Source organism: Sciurus vulgaris (genome assembly GCF_902686455.1).
Source record: "Sciurus vulgaris genome assembly, chromosome: 16".
NCBI classification, from domain to species: domain Eukaryota; kingdom Metazoa; phylum Chordata; class Mammalia; order Rodentia; family Sciuridae; genus Sciurus; species Sciurus vulgaris.
The window spans coordinates 45,655,394-45,680,505 of record NC_136477.1 but is presented as its reverse complement, the minus strand read 5'-3'; the positions used below and the strand labels follow the sequence as shown (position 1 = coordinate 45,680,505).

At 36.2% G+C, this 25,112-nt stretch overlaps 1 protein-coding gene and 1 long non-coding RNA gene across 11 annotated transcripts in view; both read right to left on the bottom strand.

Moving 5' to 3' along the window:
• TBC1D5 (TBC1 domain family member 5) overlaps window positions 1–25,112 on the bottom strand; it is a 578,936-nt gene that overhangs the window by 450,941 nt on the left and 102,883 nt on the right. The gene's annotated exons all lie outside the window — the stretch shown is intronic.
• Window positions 8,384–23,902, bottom strand: LOC306646788. Its single transcript, XR_013759972.1, has 3 exons — window positions 17,251–23,902; window positions 10,426–11,156; window positions 8,384–9,936 (listed from the first exon to the last, which is right to left on the bottom strand). It is a non-coding gene; the product is annotated as an uncharacterized lncRNA (long non-coding RNA).

Genomic DNA, 25,112 nt, shown 5'->3' with positions numbered 1-25,112 from the left:
CATTTTTATACGCAAGCGATGAAACAGCTGAAAGGGAAATGAGGAAAACAACTCTATTTGCAATAGCCTCAAAAAAAATAAAATACTTGGGCATCAATCTAACCAAAGAAGTAAAAGATCTCTACAATGAAAACTACAAAACACTGAAGAAAGAAATTAAAGAAGACCTTAGAAGATGAAAAGATCTCCCATGTTCTTGGATAGGTAGAATTAATATTGTCAAAATGACCATGCTACCAAAAGTGCTATACAGATTCAACGCAATTCCAATTAAAATCCCAATGATGTACCTTAGAGAAATAGAGCAATCAATCATGAAATTCGTTTAGAAGAATAAGAAACCCAGAATAGCTAAAGCAATCCTTAGCAGGAAGAATGAAACAGGGGGTATCACAATACCAGATCTTCAACTATACTACAAAGCAATAGTAACAAAAACGGCATGGTATTGGCACCAAAATAGACAAGTAGATCAATGGTACAGAATAGAGGACACGGACACAAACCCAAATAAATACAATTTTCTTATACTAGACAAAGGGGCCAAAAATATGCAATGGAGAAAAGATAGCCTCTTCAACAAATGGTGCTGGGAAAACTGGAAATCCATATGCAACAGAATGAAACTAAACCCCTATCTCTTACCCTGCACAAAACTCAACTCACAATGGATCAAGGACCTCGAAATCAGACCAGAGACCCTGCATCTTATAGAAGAAAAAGTAGGTCCAAATCTTCACCTTGTTGGCTTAGGATCATAGCACAAGAAATAAAAGCAAGAATCAATAACTGGGATAGATTTAAACTAAATAGCTTTCTCTCAGCAAAGGAAACTATCAGCAATGCGAAGAGAGAGCCTACAGAGTGGGAGAATATTTTTGCCTCTCATACTTCAGATAGAGCACTAATTTCCAGAATCTATAAAGAACTCAAAAAACTCTACACCAAGAATACAAATAATCCAATCAACAAATGGGCTAAGAAAATGAACAGACACTTCACAGAAGAAGATGTACAAGCAATCAACAGATATATGAAAAAATGTTCACCATCTTTAGTAATAAGAGAAATGCAAATCAAAACTACACTAAGATTCCATCTCACCCCAATTAGAATGGCGATTATCAAGAACACAAGCAACAATAGGTGTTGGGAGAGGATGTGGGGAAAAAGGTACACTTATACATTGCTGGTGGGGTTGCAAATTAGTGCAGCCACTCTGGAAAGCAGTGTGGAGATTCCTTAGAAAACTTAGAATGGATCTACCATTTGACCCAGCTATCCCACTCCTCGGCCTATACCCAAAGGACTTAAAATCAGCACACTACAGAGATACAGCCACATTAATGTTCATAGCAGCTCAATTCACAATAGCCAGACTATGGAACCATCCTAGATGCCCTTCAATTGATGAATGGATAAAGAAACTGTGGTATATATATACAATGGAATATTACTCAGCTATAAAGAATAATAAAATTATGGCATTTGCAGGCAAATGGATGAAATTGGAGAATATCATGCTAAGTGAGATAAGCCAATCTCAAAAATCCAAAAGAGGAATGATCTCACTGATAAGCAGATGATGACACTTAATGGGGGGTGGGAGGGGGACAAGAATGGAGGAAGGAGGGATTTTATAGAGGGAAAAGAGAGGTGGGAGGGGTGGGGGGAAGGAAAAAATAATGGAATGAATCAAACATCATTACTCTACGTGAATTTATGAATATGCAAATGGTATGCTGTAACTCCATGTACAAACAGAAACAACATGTATCCCATTTGTTTACAATAAAAATAAATTAAAAAAAAAAAAGCAATAGTAAAGCAAGGAATGATGGCATACACCTGTAATCTCAGCTGAGGAGGGTGAGGCAGGAGGATTGCAAGTTCGAGGCCACTGTGGGTAATTTAGTGAGACCCAATCTCAACATTAAAAAAAAAAAAAAAAATCGAAATAAAAAACAATAATACATATAGAAGCAAAAAAAAAAAATACAGGAAATGAAACATCACTTCAATAAAGATTCTGAAAAACAAAAATGCAGAAACCCTCAAAATGAAGGAATCAATAAACCAAATTAAAAATTCAATGGAAAGCATCACCAACAGACTAGACCACTTGGAAGACAGACCTCAGACCATAAAGAGAAAATATATAATCTTGAAAATAAAGTTGACTATGCAGAGAAGATTTCAAGAAGTCACAAACAGAACTTCCAATAATTATGGGATAACATGAATAGACCAAATTTAAGGTTTATTGGGATACATGAAGGAGCAGAGATACAAACCAAAGGAATGCACAATCTTTTCAATAAAATAATATCAGAATATTTCTCAAACATGAAGAATGAAATGAAAATGAAATACAAGTCGCTTACAGGACTCCAAATGTACAAAATTACATCAGACCCACACCAAGGCACATTATAATGAGAATGACTACTATAAAAAATAAGGATAGAATCTTAAAGGACACAAGATAAAAATATCAAGTTACATACAGGGGGAAAGCAATTCAAATCTCAGCTGATTTCTCAACCCAGACCCTCAAAGCTAAGAGGTTATGAACTAATATATTTCAAGTTCTGAAAGAAAATGGATGCCAACCAAGAATTTTATATCCAGCAAAATTAAGTGTCAGATTTGAAGATGAAATAAAAACCTTCCGTGATAATCAAAAGTTAAAAGAATGCACAACTAGAATGCCTGCACTACAGAATATTCTCAACAAAATATTCCATGAGGAGGAAATGGAAAAAATAAGTGAAATCCAGTAAATATTATCATGTATATACAACTCAATTCTATCCAACAGATCTCATGAGGCTTCTAAGCCGAAAAGGGTGGATAGGTTTTCTCTCTCTTTTTTTTTTTTTTTTTTTTTTTTTGATACTAGGGATTGAACCCAAGACGTCTTAACCACTGAGCCACGTGCCCAGTCCTTTTAATATTTTATTTAGAGACAGGGTCTAACTGAGCTGCTTAGGGGTTTGTTAAATTACTGAGGCTGGCTTTGAACTTGCTATCCTGCTGCCTCAGCCTCTGGAGCACTGGGATTATAGGCATGCACTGCTGCACCTAGCAAGGGGGCTTTCTTCACATTCGATAATGCAACACGGAAATTAGACATTTTCATAATATTGAATGAACCTTTTATGATGTAAACCATTCACCGAAGTATTGCATCTTCCTTAGTATGCTCTTAAAAAAAAGATAAACTATATAAACATGCTCTTTAGTTTTAGGAATATCTCCCTAAAACCAGATGTGTATCTTACATGTCTCCGTCTTCCAAATAGTAATTGTCTAGAATACAAAAGAGATCTCTCATTCCATCACTATCCTACCAATCCTCTTCTCCCAATACAATCAACCAGAGGCTCCTTAGAAGGGTGTAATTTTTACCAAATATTCTCATCTGGAGTATTTTTACTGTATTCTTTACTCAACCCTTGGTTATTCCCAATACATGAAACATAAGGATATTATAATCAATTACAAAAGGATCACTGTACAATATTTTAAATAAAGTAAAATTATGAGTAGTGATTATTAATTTACAAGGAAAATTTTATTTTACTAATGTTGGAATATATAATTTAAATAAAAATAAGCCAAGAAATGTTTAATGTAATTAAATATGACAATGTCCTTCAAGAGTGAAAAGTTAAATGTGAGTTTTTATAATAAATCTTTCTAAGGTTCAGTTCAGGTTCTCAAAATATTTTTTAAGATCAAAACATACACTTTGAAAAAGAGGTCGTTTCTACACTGAACAAAAACAACCATAAGCACAAATAACCAAAACCTAGTTAAACCATGTTACATTCCCAAAGGATGATTCTGACAGATATCTATTGTTTCAGACAAAACAAAGTTCCAGCTCTGGATATTCTGGACAATATAAAATTAAAGAGAGGAAAGTTGAAAAAAAAATGGCTTAATCTTATTCCCCTTCAACAGTTAATTCAGTTTAACTGAAAAGAATGATTAACTATGCAAAAACTACTACAACTATTAGATCAAAGTCAGCTATTTTCCAGAATCTCTCTTTGGAAAGTAATATACAGATAATATCCTATCGAAACGATCTAAAAAGTCAGGTAACTACTTACAAAAGAAAGTAAGTTTTAAACCTTCATTATTGGCAAGAGATTTCAAAGAATAGCATTAAGATGGATGTAATTACCACCCATCAATACAAACTGTAATTTAAAATATTTTCTCAATAACTAGTGTGCACTACCAAAAAAAATTTTAATTTCCATATATGGTGCTGAATAAAAATGGAATAAAATTAAATTCATTTTAAAGCTTTGCATAATGACCTGCAGTGGCTTATACTCTATCTTCAGTCTTAACTTCCAACTCTACATTATGTGAATTCCCATTAGCAATCTTTCTAACTTGATACAACTATAACTATAAATATGATTTGTTTTTGTATTTGAAACCTACGGTTATCAGAGATTATAAAGGAAGAGAAACCAAGGTAAGTTTAAAGGGGAAAACAAAAAACCGGAGTACATCTGCCACTTTTGACAGGTCCCTCCCAAACCCCCTATTCAGCTTGATTTCTGCTCACATTGATACCAACAGTTCTCTCATAGCCTATAAGTTCCAGACAAGACCTACAGTAATCAAGGAAAAAAATGATTAGTCTCAGCAAACAGGCTAACAATATTCTCTGTTTATAAAATTTACTGAAGGTTATCTGTTAATACTGCATAACAGGTGAGCCATTATGAGCCAAGCTATACAATCATCTCAACAGATCAAAAAATTATTTTGATAACATTCAATTCCACACAATATTAAAAGCTAAAACAAGAATTAACTGGAAATGTGATGAAATGAACGAAATTTACCTTTCCAAAAATCTACAGTAAACATTATGGTGACACATTAGAAAAATTCTTTAAAAAAGAATAAGATGCAGATGCCCATTATTCCCACTATACTCAAGACTGTCCTAAAAGATCAAGACAGAAGAGGAAAACAAACACTGAGTAAAAAGGAAAGAAACAAGGGGCAAACTTTTTGTTTTTAGTACAGAACAATTTAGGACATCCAAGTGGATCTATGAACATTTCATTAGATCTTATAAGAGAACTCAGAAGGTTTGCTGGATATATATTAAAAACCAGGTCTCTGATTTTTATTTCGTATGTTCACTTTCACTAATCCATGATTGTCTCTTTGTAATTCTGTGTCGTCTTCAGTGGGTTAAGTCTTTACTGAAAGGCAACAACCAGAACTACCCAATGCATTAAAAACTAAGGTTTGATAAGAGTAGAGTAACATTTCTCCCTCCATTCTCAGAATATCTGCTGCATTTTCACTGTTTTCTCTTCTTTTACCAAATTGACTAATTCAATCATGCTATGAGTTGCTGTTGTGGCCAGATCCTGACAGGTGAGGGGTGATATCTGTAGGTACGCTCTATGACATCTGCAGTATATCCCATTTTATTCCGATATCAGAATAAAATGGTCCCAGTTCATTATTCTTAGTGACACATAGCCCAACTTAAAGTATCACTCTGCCTGTGGCAAAAATCAGAGTCCTTTGCCAGCTCTCTGTCCACCTATACAGTCCCCAGTGACATTTCTGCACTGATTTCTTTCCACGTTTTACCAATATTTTGTTTCCTATATGTGAGTTATCATCTGAAAAATCAGGAATGTTTTACTATATGATTTCAGAGGATTCCTAATGTTTATAGTCAAAAGCACCTACTGACCATATTTTTCATTTCCTATCTTTAATTCAGTATGCAATCCAAGACAGATTTTTAAGATCATTTATTTCCATTTCATAAACTTTTTCAAAATCGAGCAAAACACTAGCATTACTTGTCTATTTAAATAGTCAAAAAGTCTTTCTTTCTGTATGAGACATTTCTCTTCAACATTATTTTGACAAGAGTACAAACCACTTAGATATTCTATGACATTTGCCCCTTCAGAATATTGAAATTATTTTTTCACTGGTCCAAATGTAGCCAATGTTCCTCTTCAAGTTCATGCTCCTTGATTGCATCGCAGCCCTAAAAACCAGATGTCCCTACTAAAATTCTTTCTTCCCCTTGCTTCTATACTTTCTCTTTCCAACAATTAACCTATCAGCTTCTGACACTTCCTGAAGCTGCCACCATATTAACATGCACAGGTTCTCCAAGATCTATCTTTGGGTACTTGCTTTCTTTGTTAACCACCCCCATTCTGGTTTTACTTGGCTGCTGCTGTTTTATTAAACAGCCTCATTCCAATGATATACCCTCAACTATCAGTTCCCATTGTGAAAGTTTCCCAAATTTATATCTCTAGTTCTGACCTGGATGCAAAGATCCAGATCATAGCTGACAAACATAATACCCAAAAAGACTTCACCGGTCAGTTGTATGTTGGTTCAAAGGACTTCTCAGTGCTGTTCTGAGCACTGTCCACCTATGCAGTCCCCAGTGACATTTCTGATATGCCTTCTGATATCATCACTGAAGAAACCTATTCACCATCTCTCATCATTCCCGAAACATCTCCACCAGACTGCCCAAACCAACACATTATTCTCTCTCTCTCTCTCTCTCTCTCTATATATATATATATATATGTATCAAACACATTATACCCAATACATCAAACACAAAACTCATTATATTTCCCCAAACACCTTCTACTCTACCTGTGTCACCTCATGAAGTATTATATTATTAAGAGTACTCACTAATTCTCTTTTATCTTCAGATCCAAGTTGTTACCATATTCTACTGAACAACACTGTGGTATCTCTCAAATTTGTCTCTAATTATTCTCCAATACCATATCCTAACTAGCACTAAGGATTTAATCTTAAAACTAAGCTGCTGTATCTGCTACCTTCCTAACTAGTTTCTCACCTGCAGGCTCTTCCCATTTTTTCTATCTTACTAAGTGCTATAAAATCAATTTGACCTTCTTACTTACCTTTGAGCACCCAATGACCACCCTCATTCTTACAAATATCCTTGACAATATGGTTATAAGATTATAAGTTTACCCACATGTCTCTACTAAATATAGCCATCTCTATGCTTTACTTATGATGATTATCCTGACTTTCTTTCTTACTAGAGAAAGCTGGAGAACATGAAGAGAAAATATATGCAGAGTTGTCTTGATAATGAAATAAATAAGGCAATAAGTGAAATAAGAATCAAGAATGAATTTCAATTGAGTGCATGCCTATAATCCCAGTGACTAGGGATGCTGAGACAGGAGGATTGCAAGTTCAAAGCCAGACTCAGCAACACAGCTAGGCACCATTTCAAAAAATGAAAAGGAACTAGGAATGTGGCTCAGTGGTTAAGAGCCTCTGGGTTCAATCCCTGGTACCAAGAACCTCAGATTTTCTTATACAATGGGACATATTATGATACTATTTGCTTAAATCTAGGGGCTAGAACTAATTTTGTGAGGTGACTCAGACACTTCAAAGGGAAAACCGACAGCAGATAGGCAGGTGAACACGTAGGTCTTGACCTCAGAATACACTATGGACTAGAGATATCACCGAGAGAAAATATAATATGGATGGTAATTTTTGCCACAGGTTTGCTTAGAAATAGAGAGTTTGAAAAGACAAAACAATTTGAAAAGAAGAGGCCTGATACATACTAATGCAAGAAGCAACAACTAGTACAGAGGACTGAGAAGGAACAACTAGAAAAATGCAATTCTGCGGACACTAACGGTTTTGGAAAAGCACACTTAAAAGAAGGTATGGTCTACCATGTTGAATGCTGTTAAGAGCAAAAGTAAAATGAACATAAAATAATGAAATTTCATTAGATTCAGCAACATTAAGGTCTCCAAAGGTGACCTTATTGGTGCTTGCTTTGACTGAAAAACCAATTCGGTGGTTTGAGGAATGACAATGGGAAGTGAGGAAATGAAGGAGAAAAATTAATGGATATAGACAATTCCTTCAATAAATTTGCCTTTGAAAAGGAAAAGATTAATACAGATGATTATGTATGCCAATTCTTGTAATGCCCATGAAGCACTTAGAAAACTGTAATATCTCAAGCAGTTTCCCTCTGTCTCTTCTCTCATTGATAGTTCTCAGTAAACCATTATGCATTCCCAGGTAAGTGTAAAAACAAGGAAAGAATGCCCATCATGTCCAATGTTGCCTTATTCTGGACATATTCCTTGATGAAATTAGATTAGAGAATGCATTAGAAACATTAAAAATAAGAACTGTTAAAAAATAAAATCATTAGAAGAAAGAAAATTACTGGCAAAATAAAATAGGAAAGAAACAAAACTATATGCAGATGAGCTTATGGAATACTTGAAAAATCCAAGGAAATCAGTGATAAAATTCGAGAAGCAGAAAAAAGGGAGGATATAAAATGAACATACAAAAATCAGTAATATTCCTATCACAAATAATAATGAATTATAGCATAAAACGAATGATAAGTCTGAAAGTATTAATGAGAAAGTAAAATACTTAGGAATAAACAAAAAGTTCAAACCTTACATAAAGGAAAAGAACACTTAAAAGACACAAAGGTAGGTCTGGGCAACTGAAAAGAAGTACCTTGTTTTCAGCTAGGACATCTCCACAGCAATATCATAAACTTTCAATCTAACCATGGGGAAACAACAATCGCAAATGAAGACTAGTAGGTAGGTAGATAATCAGAAAACAGAGGGCTGTGTTAGTCAAAAATGTCAATGTTGGGTAAGAACCACACCTAATATTAACGAAGACTAAAGAGAAATGACAAATGCAATTTGAGACTCTAGACAGGATAAGTGAAGGGGTAAATGCTCTGATGAATATTATTGAATCACTTGAAAAAAAAAAACTGGAATATAGATGACAGATAAAATGTAAGTACTATTATCAATGCTAAATTTACTCTTTACTTTTATGAATTTTTTTTTTTTAGTTGTAGATGGACACAGTGCCTTTATTTTTTATATGGTGCTGAGTATCGAACCCAGTGCCTCACATGTGCTAGGCAAACTCTCCATCACTGAGTCATAACCCCATTCCTTGAAATTACTCTTGATCATGATACAAGATTCATCACACAATACCCTTATTCTTAGGAAATACATACAAGTATTTTTAGGAATAAATGGCTATGATGTATGCAACCTCTGCTCAAAAGTTTTAGGAAAAGTGTGTGTGTGTGTGTGTGTGTGTGTGTGTCTGTGCAGGTAAATTGAGAGTGAGGACAAGTAAGCTAATGCCAAATAACAAAGTAGAATAAAATGTTAACTATAGGCAGATTTGGGTAAAGGTTATGTAATTCTTATTCTTACAATTCTTTCATAAGTTTAAAATTACTTCTAATGAAAAGATTCTTTTTAAGCCAGCCATTTACTATTTTCCCTATGCTATAATTCCCATGTTAGAGTTGAAGAACACATGAGGCCTGGCAAAATGAAGTCACCAGGAAGTGAGCCCAATATGTCTTACTCTAGAGACTAGCACTGGTTTTAAGTATGATAATACAGTACTCTGCATTTTTATTGTTTGAACGAGTCTTCTTTTTCAGTTATAAAATTTCTGAGGATATTTAGTCTTCTCAATCTTTCCTTCTGAAATTCTCTGACATAAATGCCCTTTCCTCTAGTTTCTTTAAGGAGAGGTTTTTATCTCTATAGCTGTATCCAATCTCTAGCACTCCAGAATGTGGTATTCTGGCAACTTTATGTTTAACAAATACCCAAGGAAAAGCCTATGTTTTGGATTCTGGCTTTCATATATTTGTACACTCACCCCGATGAGCAATTGAAGGACAGAACCATCTATTTTTTGCCCAAGGTCAATGACAAAGCCTACTCTAGTAGATATTCAGTAAATGTTTATTCAACTAAAATTTATAACATTTTCTGTTGCTCATGGTCTTCCTCTGCAGAAAAGTAGCAACTGAAAGAATGGACATTTTTTTAAGCTGTCTGTTTTATCTCAACTCCCTAAGCTCACCCTCCCAGTAATGGGAACAAAGCCCCTAAAGCTGTTCCAACAAACAGCCCCGAACAGAGAGTAAAAGAGTAAATTGAGCCTGATAGCCAGATAGTGCTCAAACAGTAGGATTACCAGAAACTATTGACCAGAATCTACAGCCTGTTGTAAAACATTGTGAAACATGTTGTCAGCAAACCCAGACCCCCTTTGAAATTTCCCGGTAGCTTTCTCCCCCTTTTCCCTTTCATGTGCGACCCCTCCCGATGTGTGGTTTCTGCCTTTATAAACCTACAAGATTTTCTGCTAGGGACTCGACTCCTCGAGTTGGGTCCCAGCGCGCTGGAATAAACACCTCTTGCGGTTTGCATCAAGTGACGCCTCCTGCGGTTGATTGGGGTTGCCGTCCATCCATGGGACAGAGTTGGGGTTTCCTTTTTAGGGGCCTTACACAACAAACCCACTTGCTTCATTTATCCACCACATCTGACTAGGAACACTTCAACATGTACTTATTTTAGATACTTTCTTCTATTATTATTATTATTTAGATATTGATAGATCTTTTATTCATTTATTTATATGCAATGCTGAGAATCAAACCCAGTGTCTCACATGTGCTAGGCAAGTGCTCTATAGTCCCTTACTTTATACTTTCTAACCTCAATGATGCCTCCATGTTTAATCCCTAAAGCACACAAAGGCAATATTACTACCTTTTTTTTAATTGTACAACAGAATGCAAAGTTTCCTTTTTTAATTTGTTCTTTTTAGATATACATGACAGTTGGGTATATTTTGACATGTTATACATACATGGAGTATAACATTCTAATTAGGATCCCATTCTTGTGATTTTACTTAATGTGGAGTTTCACAGGTGGTGTATTCACATATGAACAAAGGAGTGATCAGTTCATTCTACTGCCTTCCCTATTCCTATGGCGCCTTCCCTTCCCTTGATTCCCCTTTCTCTAATCCAAGAACTTCTATTCTTCCCTCCCCACCCCACTTATCGTTTGTTACCATGTGCATATCAGAGAGAACATTTGGTCTGTGGTTTCTTTAGGGATTGCCTTATTTCATCTAGCCTGGTAGTCTCCAAACCCATTACTTTACTAGTAAAAGTCATAAAGTCAATGCTTTTAATGGCTGAGTAATATTCCATTGTGTATATTTTTAATCTTTAATTTTAATTAAAAATCATAAATTTACATAGGGCAATGTTGTTTGATTCATTTTATTTTTTCCCTTCCCCCCTCCCCTCCGACGCCTCTTTTCCCTCTATACATTCCTTTCTTCCTCATTCTTACAACCCTCCTTATCCCGAACCCTAAACCTAACCCTAACCCTAACCCCTCATACCCCCCCTTATATGTCCTCATCCGCTTATCAGCGAGATCATTCGTCCTTTAGTTTTTTGAGATTCGCTTATCTCACTTAGCATGATATTCTCCAATTTCATCCATTTGCCTGCAAATGCCATAATTTTATCATTCTTCATGGCACAGTAATATTCCATTGTATATATATACCACAGTTTCTTTATCCATTCATGAACTGAAGGGCATTTAGGTGGGTCCCACAATCTGGCTATGGTGAATTGAAAAGCTATGAACACTGATGTGGCTGTATCTCTGTAGTATGCTGATTTTAAGTCCTTTGGGTATAGGCCAAGGAGTGGGATAGCTGGGTCAAATGGTGGTTCCATTCCAAGCTTTCTGAATCTCCATACTGCTTTCCAAAGTGGCTGCACTAATTTGCAACCCCACCAGCAATGTATGAGTGTACCTTTTTCCCCACATCCTCGCCAGCACCTATTGTTGCTTGTGTTCTTGATAATCGCCATTCTAACAGAGGTGAGATGAAATCTTAGGGTAGTTTTGATTTGCATTTCTCTTACTACTAGAGATGTTGAACATTTTTTCATATATCTGTTGATTGCTTGTACATCTTCTACTGTGAAGTGTCTGTTCATTTCCTTAGCCCATTTGTTGATTGGATTATTTGTATTCTTGGTGGAGAGTTTTTTGAGTTCTTTATAGATTCGGGATATTAGCGCTCTATCTGAAGAATGATTGGCAAAGATATTCTCCCACTCTGTAGGCTCTCTCTTCACATTACTGATTATTTCCTTTGCTGAAAGAAAGCATTTTAGTTTGAATCTATCCCAGTGGTTGATTCATGCTTTTATTTCTTGTGCTATGGGAGTCCTGTTAAGGAAGTCTGCTCCTAAGCCAACAAGTTGAAGGTTTGGGCCTACTTTTTTTTCTATAAGATGCAGGGTCTCTGGTCTGATTCCAAGGTCCTTGATCCATTGTGAGTTGAGTTTTGTGCAGGGTGAGAGATAAGGGTTTAATTTCATTCTGTTGCATATGGTTTTCCAGTTTTCCCAGCACCATTTGCTGAAGAGGCTATCTTTTCTCCATTGCATATTTTTGGCCCCTTTGTCTAGTATGAGAAAATTGTATTTATTTGGGTTTGTGTCCGTGTCCTCTATTCTGTACCATTGATCTACCTGTCTATTTTGGTACCAATACCATGCCGTTTTTGTTACTATTGCTTTGTAATAGAGTTGAAGATCTGGTATTGTGATACCCCCTGCTTCACTCTTTCCACTGAGGATTGCTTTAGCTATTCTGGGTTTCTTATTCATCCAGATGAATTTCATAATTGCTTGCTCTATTTCTGTAAGGTACATCATTGGGATTTTAATTGGAATTGCATTGAATCTGTATAGCACTTTTGGTACTATGGCCATTTTGACAATATTAATTCTTCCTATCCATGAACATGGGAGATCTTTCCATCTTTGAATGTTTTCTTTAATTTCTTTCTTTAGTGTTCTGTAGTTCTCATTGTAGAGGTCTTTCACCTCTTTTGTGAGATTGATTCCCAAGTATTTTATTTTTTTCCAGGCTATTGTGAATGGGGTAGTTTTCCTAATTTCTCTTTCTGAAGATTCATCACTTATGTATAAAAATGCATTGGATTTATGAGCATTGATCTTGTAACCTGCTACTTTACTGAATTCACTTATGAGTTTTAAGAGTTTTCTGGTGGAATTTCCAGGTTTCTCTAAATATATAATCATGTCGTCAGCGAACAGGGATAGTTTGAGTTCCTCTTTTCCAATTCGTATCCCTTTAATTTCTTTGGTTTGTCTAATTGCTCTGGCTAGGGTCTCAAGAACAATGTTGAATAGAAGTGGTGAAAGAGGGCATCCCTGCCTTGTTCCAGTTTTTAGGGGGAATGCTTTCAGTTTTTCACCATTTAGAATGATATTGGCCATGGGCTTATCATAGATGGCCTTCACAATGTTAAGGAATGATCCCACTACCCCAAATTTTTCTAGTGTTTTGAGCATGAAGGGATGCTGTATTTTATCGAATGCTTTTTCTGCATCTATTGAAATAATCATGTGATTCTTAACTTTTAGTCTGTTGATATGGTGAATGACATTTATTGATTTCCGGATGTTGAACCAACCTTGCATCCCTGGGATAAAACCCACTTGATCGTGGTGCACTATCTGTTTAATATATTTTTGTATGCGATTTGCTAAAATTTTGTTGAGAATTTTTGCATCGATGTTCATTAAGGATATTGGTCTGAAATTTTCTTTCCTCGATGTATCTCTGTCTGGTTTAGGTATCAGGGTGATGTTGGCTTCATAGAATGAGTTTGGGGAGGGTTCCCTCCTCTTCTATTTTATGGAATACTTTGAGAAGTATTGGAATGTGCTCTTCTTTAAAGGTTTTGTAGAACTCGGCTGAGAACCCATCTGGTCCCGGACTTTTCTTTGATGGTAGGCTTTTGATGACCTCTTCTATTTCATTGCTTGAAATTGATTTATTTAAGTTGTGTATGTCTTCCTCGTTCAGTTTATGTAATTCATATGTCTCTAGAAACTTTTTGATGTCTTCGAGGTTTTCTGTTTTGTTGGAGTATAGATTTTCAAAATAGCTTCTAATTATGTTTTGTATTTCACTCGTGTCTGTTGTGATATTTCCTTGTTCATTCTGAATTTTAGTAATTTGAGTTTTCTCCCTTTTTCTCTTTGTTAGCGTGGCTAAGGGTTTATCAATTTTGTTTATTTTTTCAAAGAACCAACTATTTATTTTGTTAATTTTTTCGATTGTTTCTTTTGTTTCAATTTCGTTGATTTCACCTCTGATTTTAACTATTTCCTGTCTTCTACTACTTCTGGTGTTGGTCTGCTCTTCTTTTTCTAGGGCTTTGAGCTGTAGTGTTAAGTCGTTTATTTGTTGATTTCTACTTCTTTTGTTGAATGCGCCCCATGAAATAAATCTTCCTCTCAGTACTGCTTTCATAGTGTCCCAGAGATTTTGATATGATGTGTCTTTGTTCTCATTTACTTCTAAGAATTTTTTAACTTCCCTCCTGATGTCTTCTGTTATCCATTCATCGTATAATAGTGTATTATTTAATCTCCAAGTATTGGAGAAGTTTCTGGTTTTTATTCTGTCATTTATTTCTAATTTCAGTCCATTATGATCTGATAGAGTACAAGGTAGTATCTCTATCTTCTTGTATTTGCTAACAGTAGCTTTGTGGCATAAGACATGGTCTATTTTAGAGAAGGATCCATGTGCTGCTGAGAAGAAAGTGTATTCGTTCTTTGTTGGATGGTATATTCTATATAAGTCGGTTAAGTCCAAATTGTTGATTGTGTTATTGAGATCTATGGTTTCTTGATTCAATTTTTGTTTGGACGATCTATCCAGCGGTGAGAGAGGTGTGTTAAAATCGCGTAGTATTATTGTGTTGTGGTCTATTTGATTTCTGGAATTGAGAAGGATTTGTTTGACGTACATGGATGAGCCAATGTTCGGGGCATAGATATTTATGATTGTTATGTCTTGCTGATTTATGCTTCCCTTAAGGAGTATGTAATGTCCTTCTTTATCCCGTCTGACTAGTTTTGGCTTAAAGTCCACATTATCTGCAATGAGGATGGATACTCCAGCTTTTTTGCTGTATCCGTGTGCATGGTATGTTTTTTCCCATCCTTTCACCTTTAGTCTATGGGTATCTCTTTCTATGAGATAGGTCTCTTGCAGGCAGCATATTGTTGGATTTTTCTTTTTAATCCAATCTGCCAGTCTATGTCTTTTGATTGATGAGTTCAGGCCATTAACATTCACAGTTATTATTGTGATATGATTTGTATTCCTAGTCATTGGACTCATTTTTGTTTTTTGACATGATTTGGTTTCTCCTTTATTTGGCTATTCCTTTAGGGTAGTTCCTCCCGTTGCTGATTTACATCGTTGTTTTTCATCTCTTCCTCATGGAATATTTTGCTGAGAATGTTCTGTAATGCCAGCTTTCTTTTAGTAAATTCCTTTAGCTTTTGTTTATCGTGGAAGGATTTTATCTCATCGTCAAATCTGAAAGTAAGTTTTGCTGGGTATAAAATTCTTGGTTGGCATCCATTTTCTTTCAGGGCTTGGTAAATGTTGTTCCAGGCCCTTCTAGCTTTTAGGGACTGGACTGAAAAATCTGCTGATATTCTTATTGGTTTCCCCCTGAATGTAATCTGATTCTTTTCTCTCGCGGCCTTTAAAATTCTGTCTTTATTTTGAATGTTAGGTATTTTCATAATAATGTGCCTTGGTGTAGGTCTGTTGTAATTTTGCATATTTGGAGTCCTACAAGCCTCTTGTACTTGGTTTTCCATTTCATTCGTGAGATTTGGGAAATTTTCTGATATTATTTCATTGAATAGATTGTTCATTCCTTTGGTTTGTTTCTCTAAGCCTTCCTCAATCCCAATTATTCTTAAATTTGGCCTCTTCATGATATCCCATAATTCTTGTAGATTCTGTTCATGATTTCTTACCATCTTCTCTGTTTGGTCAACCTTGTTTTCAAGATTACACATTTTGTCTTCAATATCTGAAGTTCTGTCTTTCAGGTGATCTATCCTATTGTTTATGTTTTCTATGGCGTTTTTAACTTGGTTTATTGTTTCCTTCATTTCAAGGATTTCCGTTTGGTTTTTTTTTCAGTATCTCTAACTCTTTATTGAAATGCTCTTTTGCTTCTGTTATTTGCTCTTTTAACTGTTGATTAGTGCGTTCATTTAATGCCTGCATTTGTTCTTTCATCTCCTCATTTGCTTCCCTGATTGTATTAATTATGTACATTCTGAACTCCCTTTCGGACATTTCTTCTGCTGTGCTGTCATTGAGTTTTATTGATATAGTATCGAGGTGTGTTTCGGACGTTTTCTTCCCTTGTTTTCTCATATTGTTCAGACGTCAATGGGACTCTGTGATATTGTAGATTTCCTCTATTGGCTTATAGTGACCCTGTAGATTTCCAGTGTATCACCTACCAGCCTTCAGTAGCCAGTAGTCTTGGATTAATTTGATAATGCAGTGCTTCCGAAGAACGCTGCCCCTAGCCCGCTACTGGTTCCAGGGAGAGAGACCTGGAGATGTCTCTTGTTGCACAGCCCTGGTTCGAGGCTGCTTGTAGGTTGGAGGTCTCCACTGGCTTGGGGACTTGTGGCTGGCTCTGTGTAGACAGGCTCTCACTGGGTGATTTGCCCCGAGAAGCTAGCCTAGAGAGGCGCTTCCCGCTGGAGGGGGGCTGGGCTGCTTGGGGAAGTCCCTGGCGCCCTGTGCTGGTCACTGAAGCAATCTGCAGGCGGGCTGGAGCTAGCCGGGGCGGGCCGGAGCTGGCCGCGCTTCTTCTGTGCAGAAGGGCTCTCACTGGGGGGCCTGTTCCGAGAGGCTGGAGGATCTGTCCCTGTGGGCGGAGCCCACCGCCAGACTGCACCGAGCTGCCTGGGGGAGACGCTATCTGCCCTGTCCCACTCTAATAAGCCACTCGAATCCGGGCCTGCCGCCCAGGTGAGCTTCGCTGGGTAGGGGAGACTCACCCCGTGGTTCTATCTTAGTCCCAGTCTCTTAATGCCTCCCCTTCTTGAATCCCGAGTTCTGGGGCGACTGGAGATGCAGTCACCCTCTAGTCCGCCATCTTCGATCGCCCCGTGGAAAAAGCCTGCAGCTGAAGGGGGACAATGCTGCCTGGAGAGGTCTCTGGCTGCCCAGCCCTGGTCCCAGAAGCCGCTTGCGTGTCGAATATCTCCACTGGCTTGGGGACTTGTGGCTGGCTCTGTGTCAAGAGGCTCTCACTGGACGGTCTGCCCCAGGAAGCTAGCCTAGAGAGGCGCTTCCCACTGGAGGGGGCTGGGCTGCTTGGGGGAGTCCCTGGCGCCCTGTCTCCATTGTGTATATATACCACATATTCTTTATCCATTCATCTGTTGAAGGGCACCTAGGTTGACTCCATAGCTTAGCTATTGTGAACTGAGCTGCTATAAACACTAATGTGGCTGCATCGCTGTAGTGTGTTGATTTTAAGGCTTTTGGTTATAGACCGAGGAGTGGGATAGCTGGGTCGAATCATGGTTCCATTCCAAGTTTTCTGAGGAATCTCCACACTGCTTTCCAGAGTGGTTGCACCAATTTGCAGTCCCACCAGCAATGTGTGAGTGTACCTTTTCCCCCACATCCCCACCAACATCTATCATTACTTGCATTCTTGAAAATCACCATCATGACTGGAGTGAGACTGAATCAGGGTAGTTTTAGTTTGCATTTCTCTAATTGCTAGTGATGTTGAACATGTTTTCATGTATTTGTATTTCTTCTTCTGTGAAATGCCTGATCAATTCCTTTGCCCATTTATTGATTGGGTTTTGTGTGTGTGTGTGTCAAGTTTTTTTAGTTCTTTATATATCCCAGAGATTAATGCTCTAAGGTGCAGGTAAAAAAGATTTTCTCCCATTCTGTAGGCTTTCTCTTCCAATTCTAGATTATTTTCTTCAGTGTGAAGAAGCTTTGTAGTTTCACCCCATCCCATTTGTTGATTCTTGATTTTACTTCTTGTGCTTTTGGAGTCTTGTTGAGGAACTCAGTCCCTGAGCCAAAATAATGGAAAATTGTACTTACATTTTCTTCTAGTAGGCATTGTGCTTCTGATTTAATGTCTGGGTCCTTGATCTACTTTGAGTTTTGTGTAGGATGAGAAATAGGCGTTTAATTTCATTCTGCTATGGCTTTCCAGTTTTCCCACCACCATTTGTTGAAGAGGCTATCTTTTCTCCAAGGTATGTTTATGGTGCTTTTGTCCAGTATCAGATAATTGGATTTGTCTCTGTGTTCCATTGGTCTTCCTGTCTGTTTTGGTATCATTTTTGTTACTATAGCTCTATAGTATAATTTAAGACCTGAGACTGTGATGCCTCCTGTTTTACTTTTCTTGCTAAAAACTGCTTTGGCTATTCTGGGCCTCTTATTTTTTCAAATGAATTTCATGAATGCTTTTTCTATTTCTATGAAGAATGTCATTGGAATTTTAACAGGAATTGCATTAAATCTGTATAATGCTTCTGGTAGTATGGCCATTTGGACAATATTAATTGTGCCTATCCAAGAAAATGGGAATTAGTTCCATCTTCTAAGATCTTCTGGAATTTTAGTGCTCTGTGGTTTTCACTGTAGAGGTCTTTCACCTCTTCTGTTAGATTGAGTCCCCACCAAAAATTGTGAGCCTATTGAGAATGAGATAGTTTTCCTAATTTATCTTTCAGTTGATTCACAAAATTAGGTGAATGCAAATGATTTATGGGTGTTAATTTTATATCATGCTACTTTGCTGAATTCGAGTTCCATAAGTTTTCTGGTGGAATTTTTTGGGTTTTCTAAATATAGAATCATATTGTCAGCAAATAGGAATAGTTTGAGCTCTTCTTTTCCTATTCGTATCTCTTTCTTTTGCCTAATTACTCTGGCTAGAGTTTTGACAATTATGTTGAATAGAAGTGATGAAAGAGGGCATTCAAGTCTTGTTCCAGTTTTTAGAGAGAATGCTTTCAGTTTTTCTTCATTTACAATGATGCTGGCCTCCAGTTTAATATATATAGCGTTTACAATGTTGAGGTATGTTCCTACTATTCCCAGTTTTTCTATTGTTTTGAACATGAAGGGTTGCTATATTTCGTCAAATGCTTTTTCTTCATCTATTGAGATAATTATGTGATTCTGTCTTTACATCTATTGATGTGATGAATTATGTTTACTGATTTCTGTATGTTGAACCAACCTTGCATTTCTGGGATGAACCCCACTTGATTATGGTGCAACATCTCTTTAATACGTTTTTGTATGCCATTTGTCAGGATTTTATTAAGAATTTTTGCATCTATGCTTATCTAATATTCATTAGGAATATTAGTATGATGTTTTGTCTGGTTTTGGTATCAGGGCAATACTAGTTTCATTAGAAAGAGATTGGAAAGATTCCCTCCTTGTGTATTTCATGGAATAATTTGAGAAGTTTGGTGTTAGTTCTTCACTGAAGGTCTGGTAGAACTCAGCTGAAAATCCATCTGGTCCTGAGCTTTGCTTTGTTGGTAGGCTTTTGATGGTGTCTTCAATTTCATCACTTGAAATTGACTTGTTTAAATTTTCTATGTCCTCCTGATTCAATCTGGGTAAGTCGTATGTCTGAAGAAATTTGCTGATGTCTTCGAGATTTCCTATGTTATTGAAATATAAATTTTCAAAGTAATTTCTGATTATCCTCTATTTCAATACTGTCTGTGGTGGTATTTCCTTTTTCATCACAGATTTTAGTAATCGAAAATTTTTCCCTCTTTCATTAGCTTGACTAAGGGTTTATCATTTTTTCAAAGAACCAACTTTTTTCTATTTTTTTTATTTCAATTTCATTGATTGAAGCGCGATTTTAATTATTTCATGTCCCTACTGTTTTTAGTGTTGATTTCTTCCTTTTCTTCGGCTGTGAGATATAATGTTAGCTTATTTATTTGGTGACTTTATTTTTTCAAGGAATGTACTGGTACCTTTTGCACCTAACAGTAAGTATGTTTCATGTGACAATTTCAAAAGTTGTTCCCATCCCTTAATTTGATTAAGAAAAATAAATCTAAAAAGCCAGTTTGTGTTCATGCTAAAGAAACAAGATAATAAAGTTTGTTTTGTTTTATTCTTTTAAGGATCCTTAAGTAAAGTAAATTTGGAAAATATTGAATTATGATACACCAGATTTTCAGGTCTTTTAATATGTCAATGTATAATGTGATTCCCCCTCAGGAGAGCCAAGGATTCGATACTTTACAAGCCTATTTGATCATGGGGTGCTTTTCAGAGCATCTTCAAGGGACAATACACCATAGAACACACTATAGATAAAGAAATGCTTACTACACTAGTGTTGGCAGGAAGAAAAAAAAAAAAAAAAAACAGACCACCACCTGCTTAACAGTAGCAGGGTAACACGAAGCTGTCCACAAAGAATCAGTACCTACTCTGAATTATAATTGCAATTGCTTAAACATAAAATGCCTATGAATTCTAGATTAAATATCTGTCTACTCCTGGGTGCCACTAAAGTTCTGATGGGGATTTCCAGTGCCTGTTGTAATATCTGAACTATAACAGACCAAATCCAATATCAGCATGGCACAATTAAAATACATAAACACAAAAAGCAAGTGAGAGGTCCAACTGAGAAGCATATGGCAGTACTTCTCAACTTTTTATGGTTGTATAAATTACCTGGGAATTTTTATAAAAAGATTCTAATACAGTTAGATGATGGGTTGGGCCCAAGATTCTGCAGTTCTCCAAAGCTCTCAGTTAACACCAATAATGTTGATCCACACCAATAATGTTGATCTACAGATCATACTTTAGATAGTGAAGGCATAGCACACATCTCGACAAAAAGTTGAGGTCTCTAACTCATCCAGAAACTATCTTTCAAACTGCTTCCAAAGATCTAATTCTTCAGTCAAAAAATTAATTTTCACTCATTTGTACAAATATAAAACTGTAAGAAATTAAAGGCACTTAAATCACTATTATCTGTTGAGACTTTTTTTTTAATTAGTAAAGACAGTTTCGTACAGATAGATAAAAGTACATTTATATGAATCAGATTTCTCTCTAAATCTTCATTCTACTTCTATTTCCAAATGCCCACACTGACAACACAGCAACAGTCTTTCATGACACTCAGGAGTTGTCTCCAATTTCACAAACTTAGAAGGCTGCAATTGTAAACCCTGCCCCCAGCCAAAAGGACATGTATAAAGCCAGCATCTTTCTCAATGATTTACTGAAAGCAGCAGCTCATTTTAATAAAACCATACCAAAACATAAAATTGATTGAACCAACTGCTGTGTTGGGCATACACAACAGCTGATTAAAATCATTCAAGATTTTTCTTCTTACAGATTTCTTTTCAGGCTTTGAAAAATTTCTCCCATTCTATACTTTTATCTTGATATTGCAATCACTGAAATGAAAACAGATCTTTAAGTCAATGAAGTTTTGAACTACAAAAGTAGGCCAATTCAAGAAAAAAACTAATAAATTAGATCACATACAACTGAACAATGCATACACTAAAACTAATAACTACTTTTATAGTATGCATTTGTGTAATAAAATTAAGAGTTTGAACTAACTTCTTGTGATGTCAAACACTATGTGGCTTCTTCTAGGCACAGCTCTGTATTACAATACTGCACATGATTCACCCTCATTCCTCACCAATGAAAACTTTGTAAAATTAGAAATTATTTCTTATTAACTGGGTTTCATGCATTAAACATTTTAATATTTTATTTCACTAAAAAAGGCACTTTTTTGCATGCATATGATGGCAATAAAATCGACTTTTCATAATAAAGTAATGCTATAGTAATTTTGTCACAATGAAGGACAAAGATAAGCCAACTGTTTAGATTCTCTCCTTTATGTTGTGTCTTTGATCACTAACAATGCTGTGTGAACAGCCAACAGAAGGCTGACATTTCATAAAATATGCAGTGATAAAAACTAATACTGTAGCATCTGGGAGCGATATATAAAATGCAGAAATACACCTAATAACTGTGATCTTAAATTACAAGTTACTAAAAGCTAAATAAAAAAGCATACCTAAGAATTTTAAAATAGCAAGATTACAAAAGGATGGGTTTTTTGTATTTTAATTTCTAAAAACAAAGTTTCAAAAATAATTCAGGACTATTACGCTTTTCCCATTACTATACAACTTAAAAGTCAACTACCTTCTAAGTACAGGCTATATACTACATACCTTTTAACACTCAAAGAACATACTACAAAAGACACTATATAAACTGCACAATTTTTCTCAAATATTTAAAATTGTCAAAGTAAAATAAACATATAATATAGAATTTTGACAAGATGACAGTGACCATGACCAAAAGTAGTTTTAAAACTGTAATAATCTAAACAAACATACTTTTTTTTTTTTTTGTAGTTGTAAATAGAAGGCATGCCTTTGTTTCATTTTTATGTGGTGCTAAGGCTCAAACCCAGTGCCTCGCACGTGCCAGGCAAGCGATCTGCCACTGAGCCACACCCCCAGCCCACAAATACACTCTTAATACTACTATCAATACATCTTTCCACAATCTAAGCTTTAAAGTCCTTGCTACACCACAGCAAGTTAAATGGGCTCAAATATGTTGAAATGATTTTAGTTTCACCACTAAACATTCATTTTATTAATAGAAGGAAGCAGGTAAGGTACACAATAACAATAATCTAAGAACAATCATGCAAATTTATCTAAGTAGCATTTGGTTTAATATTTCACCTATATGCATCAAAATCATGGTCAAGCAGATATGTTGTATTTTTTTTAATATATCTGCTAACAGGAAATGAAAAACTAAAAGCCACATTTCGAACAACAAGAACTCTAAATTACACTCTGACTAAAGAAAATATACAACAGTTAAGTATGTGGGAGGCAATTGTCCTTGTGCTTATAATTAGCATGTGAATTTAGGGATTTCACTCCTTAATGCACACCCACCAGCCTGTTATTCTTACCATAGCTTTTCATGTCATTTAACGGAGATAAATACTCTTTTCCCCTCTCAGATTTACATCAATGCTATTTAATTTTTTTAAAGCTGTTATAATAGGTTAAACAGCAGTCTCAACATCACTCTTCATCTCCCACTGGACAAAGAATGGCATTACAGGAATGAGAATAGAGAAGGCATATTTACATTCATAATGTTCCTAACTGTAACATTTATGTAAATTATGATTTTACATTTGCAAATACAATGATTTTTAGTTTCACTGCATACTTTGCCCTTCTTTCAACATTAACTTTCTGTGGTTCTTACAACTTCAAAACACTATACCCATGAAATTATGTGATGTTGTTGAAGCCACTAAAAGAAACATTAATCTAAAATAATAATGTCTAATAATGTATTCACTTTTTTTAAAAGTTTTAGTTGTCAATGGATCTTTTGTTTTGTTTGTTTGTTTGTTTATATTTGGAGCTGAGGATGAACTCAGGGCCTCGCACATACCAGGCAAGCCACACTACCACTCTACCACTGAGCCGCAACTCCAGCCCATGTATTTATTTTAATATAATCTGATTTCTCCTATGAAAGAGTTTTAGTATATTAATGAAGAAGTGCTGATCATTTGAGTTCAGGAGATCTTCCTTTCAAAATATTTTCATCTTTTAGTTATTTCACATAGATTTATATATCATAAATAATATTCATTTACTACAACTGTTTAAATGTGAAGAATACACTAATCATTTCATTATTTTGCCCATTAAATTTATCCAGGCATAGAACATATCAGTATTATATATATTTAAGAGAATTTTTGACCACTGAAAAACTGCAATTTTAAGACTAATTTATCCTGTTGAAATTCATTTTTAAAATAAGAAAAATTATACATTACTATGACAGCACAAGAAAAAAACTTAAGTAATTTCCTGGATTTTGCTCATCAAAAAAGTAACAAATCATGTTCCTCAACTATAACTAAACAGGTAAGTCCAAGTGTGAGACCAGACCAGGTTCCCTGGCCCATAGTGAGGGCAGGAGAAGTCATGCACACCCCAGCTGGGTGGCACCTTTTATAGTCCAAGGTAGGCAGGGGAAGCGTGAGGACCTCCTGTCCTTTTGAGATTGGCTAAGGAATCCACAGATCGTCAGGGGGTTGCGAGGCGCCATTAGGGCTTATCTGTTAGCACTGACTGGTTGTTTCTTGGCCGGAAAAGGCCACCCAATGTCCTGCCCCCATCCAGCCCCCTTGGACCGCCCTAACACAAAGTAACTATAGAACCTCTATCTTACCCTTCTAGAATATAAAGTCCATGAAAGGAGAGTCCTAGCTCTCTTAGGTCTTTATCAATGCTGCCTGAGTGAGAGAAATCAGTATTTATGGAAAAAGTGAGTTAGCATTTGTAATGAACTTTACTTAGCCTGAAATAGATGCAAAGGAATACAACATGGTACCTCCTCTTGTCACTTAAAATCTACTTAGCAATGCAGGACCTCAACTCAAGTAAAAATAAAAATAAGTGAAGTGGAAAACACTAAACAAAGTGTCTTGTGACTAGCAACATAAGAAAACTGGTATTCAAAAGAGGATAAAAATCACAGTGGTACACAATATAATACTCAGTGGACTGCCCCACAGGCGGATGCAACGAGGCAAGTCCGCCGGCACAGCGCTGTGTATGAACCCGCCGCTACGCGGCTTGCCAGGGCAGGCAGCAGGTGGGCGCCGGGTTTGCCCTGCAGTTTGACTCTTGCCTTGGGCTGCCTACAAACAGTACACGCTCCTTCCTGGGCTGTGGGGTACAGGACACGCCTGCCAGAAGGCAAGGGGAGAATGACAGCACCCCCAGCTGTCAGTCTGCAATCCTAGTCAGTCACTGGTCTACTTGTCAGCCTGTGCTTGGCAGCCATTGGCCTAATCCCTAGCCTGGAAATTTTAACTGGTAGCAAATGGCCCAAAAGTCCTTACCCAGGAAAGATGTAAAATATGGTGAAATAAGGAAGGATGTAGAATACAGACATGCTCTCAGTATCTTGGGACCATCCTGACAAAAATAAGAACAATTTTTGGTTTTGTTTGTTAGCTTTTTACTAAAGAAAAGTCTAAGCAGTTGTGTTAATCAGTTTTTCATCACTATGACAAAACCAAAGAAAAACAAAGGAGAAAAGATTTATTTTGGCTCATGGTTTCATAGGTTTCAATCTATG